The sequence below is a fragment of the Bos indicus x Bos taurus genome, chromosome 14 (assembly GCF_003369695.1).
Source record: "Bos indicus x Bos taurus breed Angus x Brahman F1 hybrid chromosome 14, Bos_hybrid_MaternalHap_v2.0, whole genome shotgun sequence".
Lineage (NCBI taxonomy): Eukaryota > Metazoa > Chordata > Mammalia > Artiodactyla > Bovidae > Bos > Bos indicus x Bos taurus.
The window spans coordinates 27,850,981-27,874,011 of NC_040089.1; the positions used below are offsets into that span (position 1 = coordinate 27,850,981).

The following is a 23,031-nucleotide window of genomic DNA, read 5'->3' on the forward strand; positions in this document are numbered from 1 at the left end:
TCAGAGGGTGAAGAATCAAAATAGGTGCCATCTAAAAATCAAAGTCTAGATACTTTGTTTTTCAAATCATATTTCTTCATTTTTATCACTGAGGATTGTTTAAATTAAAAAGATTTGATCTCATTATAGGGTGTTATTATTTTGATATTTTTTCAAACATGTAGAAAAATATAGAGAAAAACCTGAAACACCTGTACATTTCTTGCTAAACCTATTCTCTCCCATCCTCCAAATGGCAGCATTTGGTGTTTATTTTTTCCAGTAATCTTTTTAAATTTTATTTTATGTTTAATTGGGTGATAATTGCTTTACAATATTGTGATGGTTTCTACCATACATCAACATGAATCTGCCATGAGAATACATATATTCCCTCCCTCTAAAAACACCCTCCCACCTGCTTCCCCATCCCACCCCTCTAGCTTGTCACAGAGCACCAGCTTTTCCCAGTAATCTTTTCATACTTTATATTTATGTACTCATAAATAATATGGTATTGTTTTGCATATTTAAGCTTTATTTAAATATTAGTGAATAAAATTTAAATATGTGCAGTAAAGCACTACTATTGCTTTTTCTGCTGAACCTACTCTTTTTGAGATTTATTCATCAATATGAAGCTCTAGTTTATTTTAATTTCTATACAGTATTCTAAATAGAGGAATGGACATCTATGTTGTTTCTACTTTTTATTCTTACAAATTCAGTCGCTATAAGAATTTCCCTAAGCTTGTGTGTATGTGTTAGTCGCTCAGCTGTGTCTGACTCTTTGTGGCCCCATGGACTGTAGCCCGCCAGGCTCCTCTGTCCATGGAATTCTCCAGGCAAGAAAACTGGAGTGGGTAGCCATTCCCTTTTCCAGGGGATCTTCCAGCCGAGGGATCCAACCGGGGTCTCCAGCATTGCAGGCAGATAATTTACCATCTGAGCAATCTGTAAACTTATAGGAGGGAAATGGACAAATAACATAAGCACAAAACTTCAAGTTTACCAAGTTCTAATGTTATAATTTGCACTGCTTCCTACAGGATTGCAGAGTGCTTATTGCTATACCATCACTCAGAACCTTCTGAGAATTAATTTGTATTTATCTTCTGAGTATGAAGTTGTATCTCAGTGTTGTTTTAATTTGCATTTATCTGAGTAGTGTGAGCTTTGCATCTGCATATTTGCTCTCCATATTTTTAAAAGTATTCAATAAAAGTGTACTCATTAAAAAAGAGGATAAAGAAAACTCAGGAAGAAAAATGTTGCCTGTAACTTTATTGTTTATGGAAGACAATTAGTATTTTACATATTAATGCATTTTCTTATTATCCTGGTTTTCTTTGAATATCATTACTCTATATCTTTGAATATCTTTCTTTGAATATCATATTAAATATATAACTATATATCATATATTGATTTTAGACAGAATTCAGTAAGATTAATTTTTTAACACTCATACGTTCTTGATTGAGTACAAAAATATTTTTTACAGGGTAAATTTTTAGTCTTCAGTGTAAAAGAAACATTGACATGTGTTTTCAACAGATCAGCTATATATATATATAATATATATATTTGGATTCTCTCTCTCTGTATATATATATGTATATTCCTTGAGTGGGCTTCCCTGGTGGCTCAGTGGTAAAGAATCTGCCTGCAATGCAGGAGCTGCAGAAAATGTGGGTTTGAGCCCTGGGTTGGGAAGATCCCCCTCCCACCGGAGGTGGGCATGGCAACCCACTCCAATAATCTTGCCTGGAGAATCCCATAGATAGAAGAACCTGGGGGGGCTACAGTCCATGGGGCCGCAAAGAGTCAGACACGACTGAAGTTACTAAGTACACATGCATACAGTCATGCATTCCTTAATTGTGTTGATTTATTTAACAACTTGACTTTTTTGAATGGAAAATAGAGCCTTTTTGACTAATAATTCTCATAGCACTATGTTCGATATTGTTAGTTAAGGAATCTTAACAAGAACGAAACCAATACTACCTATTGTAACAAATAATCATGAAAATTACAAAACATTATATTTGAATCACGAGCAGGATGTGGTTTAAGAAACATATTTTTGTGTGGCTGGTAGTGCAACAGATCCAGAAGAAACGGTGCGGGAGTTTTGCAGAGTCCAACTGCCCCAGGCTGCACAGAGCACCTTGCAGTTATTTCCTCTGAGATTTAAACCCAGTTAAGGCAAACCCACCAATCTGGTCTTATCTGAGGCCTGAGTTGTAGATTTGTTTCTTTTCAAGATTGCCTGTAGTAAATCTCAAAGAACATTTGTAAACAGGAGCACATAAATGTGATGTGTCCGGAGCCCTAGCATAACTTGGTTTATTACCCTTCTGTTGGTTTAATACAGCAGTAATAATGCGGCTGACAACTCACTATGCCGTCTTGTTCATGAGCCTCTGTCAACATTATGCTTCTGTCCTTCTGAATTTAATGCCCCAAGTAAGCCAGATCCAGACAACATACTTTGTTATTTGTTGTTGTTGTTGTCATTGTTTTGAAGGCTGTTTTCTTAATTCTCTTTCTCCCTTCATCCCTCCTCTTCCCATTGTCTTTGTTTGTACTGTTATTTCATTTTATTTTTCTTTGTCCTTTTAAGATTCATCTACATTGAGGTTGCTTTTTTTTTTTTTGGCTGCAGTGAAATTAGTGCTTGCATGCATAGTGAGAACACTTTTGTTGATTTCCAGAAAGAAGACTTAGTTCCATTTTTTTTTTTTTTACATGACTTCTACTTAAGTTATTGGTTCTTCCTCAGGAGCAACTTCAAGGCTGCCATTTTCTGCCCTCCATATTTAACCACAGTTTTCTTCTTGTAATATCTTTGACTTTTCTTCTAAATTCTGGGAGAGCTTTTTATGTGCTCCAGTCCTTGGTTTTGTTTTCTGCAGTATAAATTCTGAACTGTAAATTTCTACTCTTCAACCTGGATTTTAAATCAGCTTTTGTATTTTGTAGTAATTTTAATATTCTTGAATTCATTCCTTAGTTCACACAGATCTGTTACATTGCATACTGTAATTGATTTTAATTTTTGCCTATTCTTTTTAGGCACTAGTGAGAATGCTGAAAGTTTCTAAACTTTCCTCCTGGTTTCTGTGGTAAATTATCTTCAGTGATTTATCTACCCTTCTTTATTTCTTGCAGACTAGGCTCCCTTTTGCTTCTTCGACAGAAGTTTATCAAAATACTTTTGCTTTTCTGTTTTTTTTGTTCTTTAATATTTGATGTAGAAATGTATATCAAAAATATAACTTAGTTCTGGTTTTATCCAATCAACATAAACTGGCTTTCCACTCTGATTATATTTTCCGAGATTAAAAAAAGTCATATTGATTAGCTGAGTGGCCCTGTAGGTTAGAACAAAGAATTTATGAAGACTGTAGATCTGGGTGTGTATCTTTTCTCTTTATCTATTTAAGCAAGTGCTTAAAAAGAAAAAGAAAAATGAAAGCTGTATTTATATTACACAGACGTATAAACTTTAATATTTAGTTATATACAGAAGGTGCATTATTAATTTTTACTATTATTTCTCTAAAAGACAAAATATAATTATTAGATGTATCTTGTTTTAATAGTATTTTTTAAATAGATAGAGGGTTAGTTCATTATTTTTTTTGAACTTTGGTCCTATTGTATTTCCTTTTTGTGATTCTAACAAAATATATGTTTTATGCTTGAAGGAGGAGAAAGTTGTCAGCTGAATGGATATCTTTAGACATTTATCTGGTGGTAGATATTCACACTACACATTTTGTGTCAAAATTAAATATCCTGAGCAATCAATCTTATTTAACCAGGGATGTACTTTCTTGTGGACTTCCTTGATGGCCCAGTGAGTAAAGAATCCTCCTACAATGTAGGCGACACAGGAGACGTGGGTTCAATTCCTGGGTTGGAAAGGTCCCTTGGAAGAGGAAATGGCAACCCACTTCAGTATTCTTGCCTGTAGAGTCCCCATGGACTGAGGAGCCTGGCAGAGTTTTGATAGATAAATTTGAGTTTTATATGCTTGCTGGTATGCTGGCCTCATCCTAAAGAGGTATTGTTGTTTGATTAATTTTTATTTTATGTTTCCAGGTTGTCTTAGATAGCGACCAATTATACTCTCATAAAACCACAACTTCATGAAGTATTTACAGAAGAGCAGAACATACATAAAGACAGAGATAGATTACTTTTTGTAACATTCTCTGTCAAGTATGGGCTATAGTTAATATTTCGTTAAATCCAATTTTCATGAAGATGTTTATTTTTAAAGAGTATCTAGTATTTATGTCCATCATGGCACACTAATGAAGTTTTCAGTACTAAGGGGAGAGTAAAATGAGCTCTTGTTTCATTTTGAGAAACAAGTTGAATATGTTTAGCTAGATGTACAGGTAGAATCAAACATATTCCATTACCAATGTCTCATGTTTTTTTTTACTTCTGCACCATTAGGGTCTAACAGACTTTGTTACTAAAAATGTGTGCGCTAAATGAAGAAAAATAGATTTTGATATGGAAGTGATGGTAACCTTTGAAAGAAGTGATCTGTCTTAAAGTTTACAATAGCAAAAGAATGAAATAAAAGTGCTAACAGAAGATTAAAAAAAAATTCAAATTACAGACAAGTATAATCTCAAGGACAGAGGCTCAAAAAAGGAATATGTGTGCGTCTGACTCTTTGCAACCCTGTGGACTGTAGCCCACCAGGCTCTTCTGTCCATGGGATTCTCCAGGCAAGAATACTAGAGTGTGTTTCCAAACATTTCCTCCTCCAGGGGATCTTCCTGACCCAGGACTTGAACCCATATCCCCTGCATTGGCAGGTGGATTCTTTACCCCAGAGCCACCTGGGAAGCCCATTCCTGATGGTGGAATAGGCAAATTCTGGAAAGCAACTTAACAAGACATTTTCTTAAAATGTAGAATTCATATATTTCCTTTGACTTAGAAATCTGTTTCTAGAAAATTGGAGGAAGATAACTGTGGATTATGTGAAAGTATCACTAGAAAGAGAGTCACAGTGGAGCTGATTATGAGAGTTAAATGCCAGAGTCTCTTTTCGTTCCAGATAAATAGTGGTTACCATAAAGGGCTGTCAAACTTTAGATGAATTTTGAAAAGCAAAATTTTTTTTAATGTATTTTTTAATTGAAGGATATAGCTTTACAGAATTTTGTTGTTTTCTGTCAAACCTCAACATGAATCAGCCATAGGTATACATATATCTCTTCCCTTTTGAACTTCCCTCCCATTTCCCTCCCCATCCCATCCCTTTAGGCTGATACAGAGCCCCTGTTTGGGTTTCCTGAGCCATACAGCAAATTCCCATTGGCTGTCTATTTTATATATGGAAGTGTAAGTTTCCATGTTACTCTTTCCATACAGCTCACCCTCTCCTCTCCTCTCCCCATGTCCATAAGTCTATTCTCTATGTCTGTTTCTCCACTGTTGCTCTGTAAATGAATTCTTCAGTGCCATTTTTTATAGATTCTGTATATATGTGTTAGAATATGATATTTATCTTTCTCTTTCTGACTTACTCTGTATAATAGGTTCTAGGTTCATCCACCTCATTAGAACTGACTCAAATGCGTTCCTTTTTATGTCTGAGTAATATTCCATTGTGTATATGTACCACAACTTCTTTATTTATTCATCTGTCGATGGACATCTAGGTTGCTTCCATATTCTAGCTATTGAAAATAGCACTGCAGTGAATAATGGGATACATTTGTCTGCTTCAATTTTGGTTTCCTCAGGATATATGCCTAGGAGTGGGACTGCTGAGTTATATGGTGGTTTTATTACTAGTTTTATAAGTAATCTCCATACTGTTCCATACTGACTGTATCCATTTACATTCCTGCCAAAACTGCAAGAGCATTCCCTTTTCTCCATACCCTCTCCAGCATTTACTGTTATTAGACCTTTTGAAGATGGCCATTCTGACCACTGTGTGGTGATATCTCATTGTAATTTTAACTTGCATTTCTCTAAAAATGAGTGATGTTGAGCATCTTTTCATGTGTTTGTTAGCCATCTGTATGTCTTCGTTGGAGAAATGTCTGTTTAGGTCTTTTCCCCACTTTTTGATTGGGTTGTTTGTTTTTCTGATACTGAGTTGTATGAGCTGCTTGTATATTTTGGAAATTAATCCTTTGTCAGTTGTGTCATTTGCTATTATTTTCTCCCATTCTTAGGGTTGTCTTTTCACTTTGCTTATAGTTTCCTTTGCTGTGCAAAAGCTTTTAACTTTAATCAGGTCCCACATGTTGACTTTTGTTTTTATTTCCATTACTCTAAGAGGTGGGTCATAGAGGATCTTACTTGGATTTATGTCATCAAGTGTTCTGCCTATGTTTCTAAGAGTTTTATAGTTTCCAGACTTACATTTAGGTCTTTAATCCATTTTGAGTTTATCTTTATGTATGGTGTTAGGAAGTGTTCTAATTTCATTCTTTTACATGTAGCTGTCCAGTTTACCCAGCACCATGTATTGAAGAGGCTGTCTTTGCCCCATTGTATATTCTTGCCTCCTTTGTCAAAAATAAGGTACCCATAGGTGCATGGGTTTATTTCTGGGCTTTCTATCTTGTTCCATTCATTTATATTTCTATTTTTGTGGCAGTACCATATTGTCTTGATGACTGTAGCTTTGTAGTATAATCTGAAGTCAGGAAGGTTGGTTCCTCCAATTCCATTCTTCTTTCTCAAGACTGCTTTGGCTATTTGAGGTCTTTTGTGTTTCCATATGAATTGTGATTTTTTTTTTTGCTCTAGTTCTGTGAGAAATGCCATTGGCAATTTGATAGCAATCACATTGAATCTAGACTGTATTTGCTGGTATAGTCATTTTTACACTATTGATTCTTCCTACTCAGGAACATGCAATATCTCCCCACCTGTATATGTCATCTTTGATTTCTTTCATCAGTGTCTTATAATTTTCTGTGTATAGATCTTTTGTCTCCTTCAGTTCAGTTCAGTCACTCAGTCGTGTCCGACTCTTTGTGACCCCATGAATCGCAGCACGCCAGGCCTCCCTGTCCATCACCAACTCCCGGAGTTCACCCAGACTCATGTCCATTGAGTGAGGCCATCCAGCCATCTCATCCTCTGTCGTCAGCTTCTCCTCCTGCCCCCAATCCCTCCCAGCATCAGAGTCTTTTCCAATGAGTCAACTCTTCGCATGAGGTGGCCAAAGTACTGGAGTTTCACCTTTAGCATCATTCCTTCCAAAGAAATCCCAGGGCTGATTTTCAGAATGGACTGGTTGGATCTCCTTGCAGTCCAAGGGACTCTCAAGAGTCTTCTCCAATACCACAGTTCAAAAGCATCAGCTGTATACGAGACAGCAAAAGAGACACTGATGTATAAAACAGTCTTTTGGACTCTGTGGGAGAGGGAGAGGGTGGGATGATTTGGGAGAATGGCATTGAAATATGTATAATATCATATATGAAACGAATCGCCAGTCCAGATTCAATGCACGGTACTGGATGCTTGGGGCTGGTGCACTGCGACGACCCAGAGGGATGGTATGGGGAGGGAGGAGTGAGGAGGGTTCAGGATGGGGAACACATGTATGCCTGTGGCGGATTCATTTCGATATATGGCAGAACGAATACAATATTGTAAAGTTTAAAAATAAAATTAAAAAAAAATCATCAATTCTTCGGCATTCAGCCTTCTTCACAATCCAACTCTAACATCCATACATGACCACAGGAAAAACCATAGCCTTGACTAGACGAACCTTTGTTGGCAAAGTAATGTCTCTGCTTTTGAATATGCTATCTAGGTTGGTCATAACTTTCCTTCCAAGGAGGAAGCATCTTTTAATTTCATGGCTGCAGTCACCATCTGCAGTGATTATGGAGCCCAAAAAAATAAAGTCTGACACTGTTTCCACTGTTTCCCCATCTACTTCTCATGAAGTGATGGGACCAGTTGCCATGATCTTCGTTTTCTGAATGTTGAGCTTTAAGCCAACTTTTTCACTCTCCACTTTCACTTTCATCAAGAGGCTTTTGAGTTCCTCTTCACTTTCTGCCATAAGGGTGGTGTCATCTGCATATCTTTGGTTATTGATATTTCTCCTGGCAATCTTGATTCCAGCTTGTGCTTCTTCCAGCCCAGGATTTCTCATGATGTACTCTGCATATAAGTTAAATAAGCAGGGTGACAATATACAGCCTTGACATACTCCTTTTCCTATTTGGAACCAGTCTGTTGTTCCATGTCCGGTTCTAACTGTTGCTTCCTGACCTGCATACAGATTTCTCAAGAGGCAAATCAGGTGGTCTGGTATTCCCATCTCTTTCAGAATTTTCCACAGTTTATTGTGATCCACACAGTCAAGGCTTTGGCATAGGCAATAAAGCAGAAATAGATGTTTTTCTGGAACTCTCTTGCTTTTTCCATGATCCAGCGGATGTTCGCAATTTGATCTCTGGTTCCTCTGCCTTTTCTAAAACCAGCTTGAACATCAGGAAGTTCACGGTTCACATACTGCTGAAGCCTGGCTTGGAGAATTTTGAGCAATACTTTACTAGCATGTAAGATAAGTGTAATTGTGCGGTAGTTTGAGCATTCTTTGGCATTGCCTTTCTTTGGGATTGGAATGAAAACTGATCTTTTCCAGTCCTGTGGCCACTGCTGAGTTTTCCAAAGTTGCTGGCATATTGAGTGCAGCACTTTCACAGCATCATCCTTCTGGATTTGAAATAGCTCAACTGGAATTCCATCACCTCCACTAGCTTTGTTCGTAGTGATGCTTTCCAAGGCCCACTTGACCTCACATTCCAGGATGTCTGGCTCTAGGTCAGTGATCACACCATCGTGATTATCTGGGTCGTGAAGATCTTTTTTGTACAGTTCTTCTGTGTATTCTTGCCACCTCTTCTTAATATCTTCTGCTTCTGTAAGGTCCATACCATTTCTGTCCTTTATTGAGACCATCTTTGCATGAAATGTTCCCTTGGTATCTCTAATTTTCTTGAAGAGATCTCTAATCTTTCCCATTCTGTTGTTTTCCTCTATTTCTTTTCATTGATTGCTGAAGAAGTCTTTCTTATCTCTTCTTGCTATTCTCTGGAACTCTGCATTCAGATGCTTATATCTTTCCTTTTCTCTTTTGCTTTTCACTTCTATTCTTTTCACAGCTATTTGTAAGGCCTCCCCAGACAGCCATTTTGCTTTTTTGCATTTATTTCCCATGGGGATGGTCTTGATCCCTGTCTCCTGTACAATGTCACGAACCTCATTCCATAGTTCATCAGGCACTCTATCTATCAGATCCAGGCCCTTAAATCTATTTCTCACTTCCACTGTATAATCGTAAGGGATTTGATCTAGGTCATACCTGAATGGTCTAGTGGTTTTCCCTACTTTCTTCAATTTAAGTCTGAATTTGGCAATAAGGAGTTCATGATCTGAGCCACAGTCAGCTCCTGGTCTTGTTTTTGCTGACTGTATAGAGCTTCTCCATCTTTGGCTGCGAAGAATATAATCAATCTGATTTTGGTGTTGACCATCTGGTGATGTCCATGTATAGAGTCTTCTCTTGTGTTGTTGGAAGAGGGTGTTTGTTATGACCAGTGCATTGTCTTGGCAAACTCTATTAGTCTTTGCCCTGTTTCATTCCATATTCCAAGGCAAAATTTGCCTTTTACTCCAGGTGTTTCTTGACTTCCTACTTTTGCATTCTAGTCCCCTATAATAAAAAGGACATCTTTTTTGGTGTTACTTCTAAAAGGTCTTGTAGGTCTCTATAGAACCGTTCAACTTCAGCTTCTTCAGCGTTACTGGTTGGGGCATAGACTTAGATTACTGTGATATTGAATGGTTTGCCTTGGAAACGAACAGAGATCATTCTATTGTTTTTGAGATTGCATCCAAGTACTGCATTTCGGACTCTTTTGTTGACCATGATGGCTACTCCATTTCTTCTGAGGGATTCCTGCCCGCAGTAGTAGATATAATGGTCATCTGAGTTAAATTCACCCATTCCAGTCCTTTTCAGTTCGCTCATTCCTAGGATGTTGACATTCACTCTTGCCATCTCTTGTTTGACCACTTCCAATTTGCCTTGATTCATGGATCTGACATTCCAGGTTCCTATGCAGTATTGGTCTTTACAGCATTGGACCTTGCTTCTATCACCAGTCATATCCACAGCTGGGTATTGTTTTTGCTTTGGCTCCATCCCTTCATTCTTTCTGGAGTTATTTCTCCACTGATCTCCAGTAGCATATTCGGCACCTACTGACCTGGGGAGTTCGTCTTTCAGTATCCTATCATTTTGCCTTTTCATCCTGTTCATGGGGTTCTCAAGGCAAGAATACTGAAGTGGTTTGCCATTCCCTTCTCCAGTGGACCACATTCTGTCAGATTTCTCCATGATGACCTGCCCATCTTGGGTTGCCCCACGGGCATGTCTTAGTTTCATTGAGTTAGACAAGGCTGTGGTCCTAGTGTGATTAGACTGACTAGTTTTCTGTGAGTATGGTTTCAGTGTGTCTGCCCTCTGATGCCCTCTTGCAACACCTACCATCTTACTTGGGTTTCTCTTACCTTGGGCATGGGGTATCTCTTCACAGCTGCTCTAGCAAAGAGCAGCTGCTGCTCCTTACCTTGGACGAGGGGTATCTCCTCACCGCTGCCCTTCCTGACCTTCAACGTGGGATAGCTCCTCTAGGCCCTCCTGCGCCGGCACAGCCAAGGGCTCGAGTGTATTCCAAGATATTTAATTCTTTTTGTTGCAATGGTGAATGGAATTGATTCCTTCATTTCTCTTTCTGATTTTTCATTGTTTTATACAGAAATCCAAGTGATTTCTCTGTATTGATTTTGTATCCTGAAACTTTGCTAAATTCACTGATTAGCTCTAGTAATTTTATGATACTATCTTTAGGGTTTTCTATGTACAGTATCATGTCATCTGCAAACAGTGACAGCTTTACTTCTTTTCTGATCTGGATTCCTCTTATTTCTTTTTCTTTTCTGATTGCTGTAGCTAGGACTTCCAAAACTATGTTGAGTAATAGTGGGAAAAGCGGACACTCTTGTCTTGTTCCTGATCTTAGGGGGAGTGCTTTCAGTTTTTCACTGTTGAGAATGTTTGCTGTAGGCTTATCATATATTGCCTTTACTATGTTGAGGTAGTTTCCTTCTATGCCCATTTTTTGAAGAGTTTTAATCATAAATGGGTGCTGAATTTTGTCAAAGGCTTTTTCTGCACCTACTGAAGTGTTCATATGTTTTTTATTTTTCAATTTGTTAATATGGTGTATCACATTGATTGATTTGCATATATTGAAGAATCCTTGCATCCCTGGAATAAACCCAGCTTGATCATGGTGTGTGAGCTTTTTGATGTGCTGCTGAATTCTGTTTGCTAAAATTTTGTTGAGGATTTGTGCACTTATATTCATCAGTGATATTGGCCTATAGTTTTCTTTTTTTGTATTTTCTTTGTCTGGTTTTGGTATCAGGGTGATAGTGGCCTCATAGAATGAGTTTGAAAGTGTTCCTTCCTCTGCAATTTTTTGAAAAAGTTTTAGAAAGATAGGCATTAGCTCTTCTCTAAATGTTTGATAAAATTCTCCTGTGGTCCTGGGCTTTTGTTTTTTTGGAGATTTTTTTTATCACAGCTTCAATTTCAGAGCTTGTAATTGGATTGTTCAAAATTTCTATTTATTTCTGGTTCTAAAAATCTGTCCATTTCTTCCAGGTTATCCATTTTATTGCCATATAGTTGTTCATAATAGTCTTTTATAATCCTTTCTATTTCTGCATTGTCTGTTGTAACCTCTCCTTTTTCACTTCTAATTTTGTTGATTTGATTCTTCTCTCTTTTTTTCTCAATGAATCTGGCTAAAGGTTTGTCAATTTTGCTTATCTTCTCAAAGAACCAGCTTTTAGTTTTATTAATCCTTACTAGTGTTTCTTTCATTTCTTTATCATTTATTTCTGCTTGGATCTTTATGATTTCTTTCATTCTACTAAATTTGGGGATTGTTTGTTCTTTTTCCAGTTGTTTTAGGTGTAAAGTTAGGTTATCTATTCAATGTTTTTCTTGTTTCTTGAGGTAGGATTGTATTGCTATAAACTTAACCTCTTAGAACTGCTTTTGCTGCATCCCACAGGTTTTAGGTTGTGTTTTCATTGTCATTCATTTCTAGAAATTTTTTTATTTCCCTTTTGATTTCTTCAGTAACCTGTTGGTTATTTAGAAATGTATTGTTTAATTTCCATGTGTTTGTGTTTCTTACATTTTGTTTTTTTCTTGTAATTGATATCTAGTCTCATTGAGTTGTGGTCAGAGAAGATGCTTGATATGGTTTCAATTTTCTTAAATTGACTAAGGTTTGATTTATGACCCAAGATGTAGTCTATCCTGGAGAATGTTCCATGTGCACTTGAGAAGAAGTTGTATTCTTCTACATTTGGATGGAATGTCCTGAGGATACCAATGAGATCCATCTCATCTAACATATCATTTAAGACTTGTGTTTCCTTATTAATTTTCTGTTTTGATGATCTGTCCACTGATGTGACTGGGGTGTTAAAGTCTCCTGCTATTATTGTGTTACTGTCGATCTCTCCTTTTATGTCTGTTAGTGTTTGTCTTTTGTATTGAAGTGCTCCTATGTTGGGTGCATAAATATTTACAATTGCTATGTCTTTCTCTTGGATTGATCCCTTGATCATTATATAGAATCCTTCCTTATCTCTTGTAATAGTCTTTATTCTATGGTCTATTTTGTCTGATAAGAGTGTTTCTACTCCTGCTTTCTTTTGCTTGCCATTTGCATGGAATGTATTATTCCATCCTCTCACCTTCAATCTATATGTGTCTTTAGGTCTAAAGTGGGTTTCTTTTAGACATCACATATATGGGTCTTATTTTTTTTATCCAATCTGTGTCTATAGGTTGTAGCATTTAATCCATTTACATTTAAAGTAATTATTGATTTGTATGTTCCTATTGCCACTTTCTTAATTGTTTGGAGTTTGTTTTTGTAGGTCTTTCTCTTCTCTTTTACTTCTTGACTATATAAGTCCCTTTAACATTTATTGTAAAACTGGTTTGGTGGTAATGAATTCTCTAACTTTTGATTGTCTGTAGAGCTTTTGATTTCTCCTTTGATTTTGTGCCATATCCTTGCCGGGTAGAGTAATCTTGGTTGTAGATTTTCCCCTTTCAGTACTTTAAATATATCCCGCCATTCCCTTCTGGCCTGCAGAGTTTCTGCTTAAACATCAGCTGTTAAATGTATGGGATTTCCCTTGTATGATACTTGTTTCTTCTCCCTTGCTGTTTTCAGTATTCTTTCTTTGTGTTTAGTCTCTATTAGTTTGATTAGTATGTGTCTTGGTGTGTTTCTCTTGGGGTTTATCCTGTATGGGACTCTTTGTGCCTCATGGACTTGATTGACTATTTCCTTTTCCATTTCGGGGAAATTTTCAACTATAATCTCTTCAAAAATTTTCTCATGCCCTTTCTTTTACTTTTCTTCTTTTGGGACCTCCATAATTCAAATGTTGGGGCATTTGATATTTTCTCAGAGGTCTCTGAGACTATCTTCAGTTCGTTTCATTGTTTTTATTTTTTTTTTGTTCTTCAGAAGTTATTTCCACCATTTTATCTTCCAACTCGCTGATTCTTTCTTCTGCTTCAGAGATTCTGCTATTGATTCCTTCTAGAGTATTTTTAATTTCTGTAATTGTGTTATTTGTCTCTATATGTTTATTCTTTAATTCCTCTAGGTCTTTGTTAATTGATTCTTGCATTTTCTCCATTCTGTTTTCAAAGTTTTTGATCATCCTTTCTCTCATTATTCTGAATTCTTTTTCAGGTAGTTTGCCTATTTCCAGGTCATTTATTTGGACTTCTGTGTTTCTAGTTTGTTCCTTCATTTGTGCATTATTTCTCTGCCTTTTCATTTTTTTTTTTTTAACTTACTGTATTTGAGATCTCCTTTTCCCAGGCTTCAAGGTTAAATTCTTTCTTCCTTTTGGTTTCTGCCCACCTCAGGTTGGTGCAGTGGTTTGTGTAATCTTTGGATTGGGTGACATGCTAACTTTTTTGTTTGTTTTTCCTCTGATGGTGGTAATCCTGTCTGATTGGAATGATGATTGGGTTTGTATGTTTGTTTTGTTTGTTGTTTGGATGAGGCATCCTGCACAGGGTTCTACTGGTGGTTGGGTGATGCCGGGTCTTATATTCAAGTGGTTTCTTTTGTGGGAATTCTCACTATTTGATACTGCCTACGGTTAGGTCTCTGGTAGTCAAGGGTCTTGGAGTCAGTGCTCCCACTCCAAAGGCTCAGGGCTTGATCTCTCATCAGGAACGAAGATCCCACAGGTAGTTTGTTATGGTACTAAGTGAGATTAAAACACATACCCCAAAATGAGAAACCAAAGATGAACCCCAAACTAATGGCATTTACAAAATCAGGCAAATAATGATTAAAATAATGGAATATACACATACACATCCATAAGCAAAATCAAAACAGTCCACAAAAATAAAGTACAATAGGCTGACCTGGTGAACAAAGGAAACAAAAAATTATATCTACCATTTATGAACAAAACTAACTAAAGTGCAAACTGGAAAACAAAACTAAAGCAAGATGCCCACTGGGGAATAAAGCAATGAAAACAAAACTAACAAATATGTTGAGAGGAAAGGAAAGAAAGAAAAGAAAAAAATAATAGATATGCAAAGCTAAATAGAGATAGATAAAGAAGATTTATATACATCAAAGGTTAACTGCAAGGTGAAAAGTTCAGTAGGAAAAGCAAACAAAGGAATAAATGTAGAAAAAATAATAATAGGTTTTTAAAAATTAAAAATTGAAAAAAGAAAAAGAAAAAAAGAAAACTCCACAGAACTGCAAAAGCCCAAGGTAGAGCTAGAGGTTTATAACAACAATAAAAAGTGTGATTGAAAAAAAAAAGAAGAAAAAACTCAAAGGCTTAATTAGATTTCATAGTGCCAATGAAATTGACAACTACAATGGGGGGCGGGGAGGGGGAGGAAAAAAGAAAAGAAAAAAAGAAAAAGAAAAATACAAGAGAAACTGCAGAACAAGTCAAAACAAGAATAATAAATGTTTTCCTTTAGTCACTGCTGTCAGGATCCTTTCCCTCTCTGGGAGTCATAGTCCTTCTCACCTCCCTAGGATGCCCTCCAACACTGTGCTACTCTGGACCTGCTGTGGGGGCAACTGAGATTCTAATCTGGCCCTACTCCTGGGTGTTCTTGCCTCCAGTGTTCACAGCTATGAGAACTAGTGCATTTTCTTTTGTGGGAGCTCTCAGTGTCCTTTTATACAGTCTATAGACACAGAGGCTATCTAGTTGATCATGTGGATTTAATCTGCAGCTTATACAACTGGTGGGAAGGTTTTAGGTCTTCTTCCTCAGCCACGCTGTCCCTGGGTTTCCATTGTGGTTTTATTTCCACCTCTGCATGTGGGCCTTCCACTGGGGTTTGCTCCTGAGGCTGCCCTGGAGAACTTGGGTCTGCCCGAGTGTGGGTCAGGTGCAGAGGTGGTGCAGCTGCTTGGGTTGCAGGGGTTCCGACAGCACCAGGTACTCAGGGGAGTTGGCAGCTAGGGGATCAGGATATATAGTGCTCTTGAAGGGTATGGCAACCAGTATTGGCCAATACACTCCAGTAGTCTTCCCTGGAGAATCCCCCTGACAGAGAAGAGTGGCAGGCCACAGTCCACAGGGTTGCAAAGAGTTGGACACGACTGAAGTAACCCTGCATGCATAGACGCAGGACTTTTTTTTTTTGCCTGTGGCAGGTCTGCCCCAGTGAGGATTGAAAGTGAAGATGGTGCAGCTGCTTGCGTCACGGGTACCCTGGAAGTGCGAGGGACACAGACTGCCTCGATTGTTGGAGTTATGGCCCTATCTAGGTTTTTTTCGAGCCTCTGGTAGTTGTCGATCAGAAGGCCTTTTTGGCTAGTCTTTCTCTCTAGCTCTGCCTGTTCAGGCTCTTAGAGGGCTCCCTTACCTGGGGTCCTTCTCTGTTGTTCCATGTTAAGCAAATACAGGCCCCCCCAGCTGGGGTCCTCCTGTACAGATCAGTGCATCAGGCATTTAAAGGGGCATGCTGGCTGGGGTCCTCCTGTATAGATCAGTGCATCAGGCACTTAAAGGGGCACCCTGGGTGGGGTCCTTCTCTGTAGTTCTGTGTGTCAGGTGCTTGATGGGCCAACCTCTCTGTTGTTCAGCTGCCAATGCTGGCGTGTGGGGAGAGAGAGGCTATGGTGACGGCTCCACCCCCTACCTGTGACTCAGCAGTATCGCCTTGCTTTCATGGCTGCCTGGCTTTCGTCTACAGGCATTTCCCCACAATCTCCTCCCTCACGTCCCCTTGGTCTATCTCTCTGCAGTCAACAGCAGCCCTCACGCTCGGATTGCTCCACAATCCTTAAGCTCCAGCTCCAAGCTGCTGCGCCTTCTAGGGGACCTGTGTCCCTGTCTGGGGTACATATGACTGCAGCAAGAACTTTCTGATTCTCATTCCATTTAGGCTGCCGCAGATCAGCTGTTTCATTCTCATCCTTAAATGTTTCTCCTCTGACCTAGATAGTTGCCCCAATACGGGGACCAGACCCCTGCTTCAGTTCTCCCACCTGCCAAAGGCAGGTCCAGTCCTAGTAACACTTCTGTTTCTCCCCCTAGTTCCTTCGTCCTACCGAGTTTTGCGTGGTTCTATATATTTTTTTCTGCTGGTCAGGTACTCCTGTGTGCTCTCAACTGGTGTTCTGCATGCACTCCAAAAATGTTTTAAGTTGCATGTTCTATTATCAAATAAGTAAAATATGGATTAGGAAATTTTCCTAGTTAGAAAATACCTTGATGCTGGGAAAGACTGAGGGCAAGAGGAGAAGGGGGTGAGAGAAGATGAGAAGGTTTGATGGCGTCACTGACTCAATAGACATGTGTTTGGGCAAACTCCAGGAGATAGTGAAGGACAGGAAAGCCCAGTGTGCTGCAGTCCATGGGGTAACAAATAGACACAACTTAGTGACTGAACAACAACAACTTAATTCTCCTAACTTTGCTTTAAAAATCAATATGACTTCATAGCTGATGGAATTCTTAGAGTAAATGTTAGAAGTCTTGCCTACTTAGCAATATTTTGGGGTACTCTTATTCTCATTGAGAGAGGAGAGATTACACACAGCTATTTTTTCCTGTGTCTCCTTGTATCCTACCACTTTGGATGCTTAGAACCCTCCTAAACCAAGGCTTTTGGATGAGTTATTTCAGACGTATGGTTTAGTTCCAATGAAACACCTTTACAGTTGAGATAATGAATCATTTGATGTAAGGTTGCAATGAAAGTGAAGAAATAAAAAACTTCCTTAAAATGAAGATCGTTACATTTTATTGCACTGAGGAAATGAATTGTCATTAATTGCAGCTGTCCATCTACAAAGGTACTTGTAGACAGACACATCTGCAAGTGTCACAAAGGTGTTCATTGTCACTTCAGTACATTCTAGACTTGACTTCCAATGTCCTTTATAGAAATTATACTTCTTGAGCTTAGAAAGCCACCCTTCAAATACAGTTCTCAAAATGAAAAGTGTATTGATGGCCAGCTTTGGAATAAAATGACTTTGTGTTAGTGCTATTCATTAAAAATTCCTTTTACAGTATATTCATTGCTTGGCTACAGACCTTCTACAGCATCTGAGTATATAACTCATTAATATTGGCAATGGCAGCCTAACTCTAATTTGCCTCAGTTTGCAGACAAAGTTAAAATTATGCTTTGGTTTCCCCAGGAGTGATGCATTTCTCAGGTGTCTGAGATTTCAGGAGTATAGCCTAAGAAGGATTGTTGAGCAGCTTTAAGCAAAATGAGGAGTTCTTTCCCTCCTGGGAAAGTTACTGCTAGTTTCCAACTGTGAGCCTGAACCATGAAATGAGGGCTTCTTAGTGGCAAATTGCACACTGAGGCAGTCAGTTTTTATGATTTTTTTCTTTATAGCTTCACCATTCCAGCCAGTAAACAAAATCTTGGCAAATTAAGCAATCCTAGGGGCAGGAATGGGGAGAAGGATTGGAGGTTTGAAAGGAATCTACAAGCCCAAGTTAGTGGAACTTCAAGCAAATGGGTGTTAAAATCAGGCATTTTAACCTAACTTGAGTCAGCAATGTTAAAGCATGTTACCTGCCTACTTCATTTATGTGGAATAGACTGTATCATTTGAAAACAGGCTTCACTGACCCAAGGAAAGATAATCCCAACTGAAGATGCTCTGGAGAAGGAAATGGCAACCCACTCCAGTATTCTTGCCTGGGAAATCCCATGGACAGAGGCACCTGGTGGGCTACAGTCCACGAGGCCACAAGAGTCATACATGAGTTGGAGACTAAACCACTACCACCACCAAAACCTCCATGCTCGTAAAGAGAGCTTCATGGTTTATTGGCAGCATTTTACAACTTTTGCTCCCTTTTTTCATGGGTTTATCCATCCTTTGAATAGTTCATTTTCATTGTTTCTGATGTATAAATATCCTGTTCTTACCACCCTAAATAAAACATGTTCCTCTGTTGAGATGCATTATTTGAAATGAATGATTCTCAATGTTGCATTTAAAGTTAATCATGTAGGTTTTGAATTAACCAGATCATTTTTTTACCCCTCAGCAAATTTGATCATAAGCAAGCCATTTTAGCTCAGAGATTCGAACCTGTCACCTTTAAAATAGGAGCAATGTGATCAGACCTATGTTGCTCACAGTGTGAAGATCAGTTATATCAGGTCTATGAACACTGTGAAGTGTGGTACAAATACTGCATGTTGATATTTGTAGGCACTGCAGATTTTTCCTTTGAAAACATGTTTGAAACCGACAGCTATCTTGCCCTGGAAATGAACAAATGTGAACCACACGTCATGCCTCTGATTCCAGGAAGCGTGCTGTGGAAAGAGCTTAAAGTTGGGGTCACAGTGGATCCAGATGTTAACCAGGCTAGGGAGCCCCAAGTCCTTTATTCAGCTATTCTGAGCTTCAGTGGGATTTTGATTTATAAGAGTAGATAAAACCTTAGGACTAGTGAATGTCAACCCTGTACTGCACTTAGTTGCTCAGTCATGTCCAACTCTTTGTGACCCCATGGACTGTAGCCCGCCAGGCTCCTCTGTCCATGGAATTTTCCAGGCAAGAATACTGGAGTGGGTTGCCAATTTCTTCTCATATCTGTATCTATAAAGCACAATATGATAACCCTGTACAAAGACCTACATTTTATGCAGATAAAGCTTTCTAAACTTCTTCCATGAAGTTCTCTCATTAGAATATTTGAGTATATAAACATAAGTTTTGATGAGAAGGTTAATGTAATGGAAAATTATCAATAGAATAAAAACACATTTTGCTACCTAATTAGCATCTAATTAGGACTAAATTTTCATTTCTATTATGAAAAAAGTGTTGATTGCTGAGAACATGCACAGTCTTCTTTTTTTAAAAAATTCTCCTTTGTCTCTTTCTCTCTCTCAAACACACACACACACACACACACACACACAAGAAAGCATAGTTTCATACACATAACACAACTTTTCCTCTATCTCTTATTCTTCCCTGAAAACAAGCCTTCCAAATTCCTTATTTAGGGTTTTAAAGATTATCAAAGGCTTATTTCTCTTCTAAATGCTTTGTTTCTCAGAACTGTTTTCAATCTAACATCTGTTTCTTTTAAAAATTTTGCTCTATTATGAAAAACACTGTAGTTGTTTTCAATGGGCTCTGCACACACACATGCAACTTTAGGAGGCAGAAAAGAAATGGTGAAATGGTGAACATTTTCCAGTGCATGATGGATATTAATGTGCCGTTCTGTGTTACGGCATATGGAGCAGAGAATATGCAGTGATGAACTCTAAATGTAACATGGATAGAAATAACCTGTATTTCCTTTGGCACAGCTTCTCCACCAGGAACTCTTGTTGGTTATCTCCTTGAGCTCACATTCCTACAATATAGTTGAGGGTAACGGGACCCAGTCAGGTCTCATTGGTTAATAGAGCTAGGTCTTGAGTCTCTGTGTACCTCCAGCCATTATATCTCAGTGTCTGAGGCAGCTAACTATATTTAGGGAAAACTGTTTGCAGCAAAGATTATTAAATAGCAAAATTGTTTGGTGAAGGAGCTTGATGACTGGTATGTTAACATAGTTTAAAAACATGACAGAACATTTTTGTTTGAAATGGCTTAGGTAGACTTCTGACAGAAGACAGAAAAATAGACACTGTAGCCTTTAATCTGAGCCAGGATGTCATGAGAAGATTTTTAAATCAATAAATATTTTTCACTTTCAAAAGATAAATGAACTCACTTGCATGCCTCAATAGGATAACCAAGACGATGACTTGGACTTCTTTTGGACTTGAACCACTTTTTGCCATAAGTGAATTGTTCCTCTTAGTTACCACTTTCATATGATGAGCTTTTCCATCTCTTTATCCAGCCAGATGACAATGGGGATATGGGCTAGAGCATTCTAGGGGTATCCGCCTCTTCTGGCTTATCAAAAGATAAGACCCTCACAACCCAACTAATGAGGCGGGAATTCCACAGTGGTGGCCCCGAACAGGGCTGGTAGCTCCTTTGCTGGTCTCAGGAGAGCCTTGTTACAAGAAGCAAGTAGGAGTGACCGTGTCAATGCTGGGAGACAAGCAGTCTTTCAGTACCAACCCCCAAGTTCCCAAACTTGAGTAATTTCTGTTTAACATTCATGTGAGATAAAGTGAGGGCGAAACAAAGGAAAAGCTCCCTCAATTATTTTAAAACATTATAGTAAAAGCCTTGGTTTCAGCTGCTCCTAAAATGTGGGCACTTAAAGCTGATCACAACAGGTGAGCTCAATCAAACGTTCATGTGTGAAATACAAGCTCAGTTGTAAGCCATTCTGAAGAACTATTATGCCAATAAAGAGCAAATGGTAATGGATTTTTTTTTTCCTGTAAGGCACAAATAGGGACTTTGTAATTTACTTCTTATGGGGCCTATTGAAAAAAAATCCAATGTGATCTCCTTTCGAGGTTCTCCGTTTTTAAAAATATCAATTACTTGGTTTTGTAATTAAAACATAAATTATGTATGCTTTATTCCATGTTACATTCTCTAGAATCATAAAGGTGAATAAAGCACTATTTCCATACTTTACAAGACCCTTTATCGTTTCTGAATGTTTAGAACTTGAGTTTGCTTTTTCTTCCCCTTGTCACTGACAATTTTTCCTGTAGTTAAAATTTTTACTTACTTTTTCTTTGTAGGAGAACCTTTAAGAATGCTGAAATCCATTTTCTCCCCATTCACCAAGACATTTTTATCTTGCCAATCAAATTCAGCCTCCAAATTTTACTCCTTCTCTGCCTGAAACTTCAAGCATGTGTGTGACCACTTTATTGGAGGATGCCCTGCTATTGTTTCCTTCATTGCCCCCAGGAGTCAAACATCTAATCCTTTAGGTTTACAAAGAATTGTTTGACTAGGATGGCGCTTTATTCTTAGTAAAGGAAAAATACTTCATAAATTAAGTAGAACAAGGAAATGAGGTGTTGTTTAGTAATGTAAAGGTACGTTGTTTTTCTATGCCTGCCCTAAAGTAAGTGACATGGACATTTATATAAAGAGCTAAATTAAATGAACTCACTCCAGTCAAGGTCTCTGATGGATGGAAGAGAGAGAATTTGATACACAGCGAGGACTAGAACCCAGTCTCCTGGCTCCAGGCTCAGTGTTCTCTCCAAGCTATGATAGTTGGTTGCTGCTGCTGCTGCTGCTAAGTCGCTTCAGTCGTGTCCAACTCTGTGCGACCCCATAGACAGCAGCCCACCAGGCCCCGCCGTCCCTGGGATTCTCCAGGCAAGAACACTGGAGTGGGTTGCCATTTCCTCTTCCAAATGATAGTTGGTTAGTATCAACGAATACGTACATGCTCATAAGTTCTCCCCTAGACAAGAATATTTTAATAATATTTTTACCAATCTGCATGTGCAGACTGATCACTCCCTCTTCTAACTTCTGGTTAAACTCCATCAATATTCAGCTGACTTCCTTTGTTAAGGGAGACAGGGGAGCTGGAGACCCCTCCTGGTCCAAATGGTGAAGAATAGTCCTTTATTCCTTGGGACTATCATGCATTTGGCCTTCTCCAGTGGCTCAGTGGTAAAAAATCCACCTGCCAAGGCAGGAGACATTGGTTCAATCTCTGGGTTGGGAAGATTCCCAGGAGAAGTAAATGGCAACTGACTCCAGTATTCTTACCTGAAGAATCCCATGGACAGAGGAGCCTGGAGGGCTACAGTCCATGGGGTCGCAAAAGAGTTGGGACACGACTTAGCGACTAAACAGAAACAATATACAAAACACGGTCAAACACATGTTCTATGTAGTAATTGCATTTATAATTTCCAGAAGGTCTCTTACAACAAACTACAATGATATTACATATCTATAGATCCTTTGGCATTGGCATTGGCATCACATTCAGAAAAGCCCCATTCTCTTATGGAGGTCACAGGTGAATAGAGACCGCGTTTTGCCCATCATCACCTTTGTTCCTCTTCAGAATGATCCTGCCTCCAATTTGGAGGGAAAATGCACGAACCTGCCTGCTGTGATTATATCCCCCACTTTGGCACTTGTTTTGGTGCTGCTATGGCACTCTGGGAAAGTCACTTAACCACATTCTGTATCTGGAAAATGAAGGCATCAGGCTAAGTTAAATCTGCACTGATTTTCATTCTAAACTGCCACATGACTATAGTAAGATTAGCAGTAGTTATAATTTTAGGCATAATGTTCCATGTACTTTTCTGTCTTATCTTGAAAAAGGAGAAGCAATAACTCTGCTTATGGTTTCTTGTTGCCTAGGTAAATATCTGGCAACAAAAAGATTTCTCTTTTATATAAATAAAAAAAATTACTTTCCTAGTATTCTTCCATTGGGCCTGGTGTTTTTAGCCTAGAT

General features: G+C 38.4%; 1 protein-coding gene across 2 annotated transcripts in view; it reads left to right on the forward strand.

The window, feature by feature from the left end:
* NKAIN3 (sodium/potassium transporting ATPase interacting 3) overlaps positions 1-23,031 on the forward strand; it is a 535,514-nt gene that overhangs the window by 91,626 nt on the left and 420,857 nt on the right. The window lies entirely within an intron of this gene.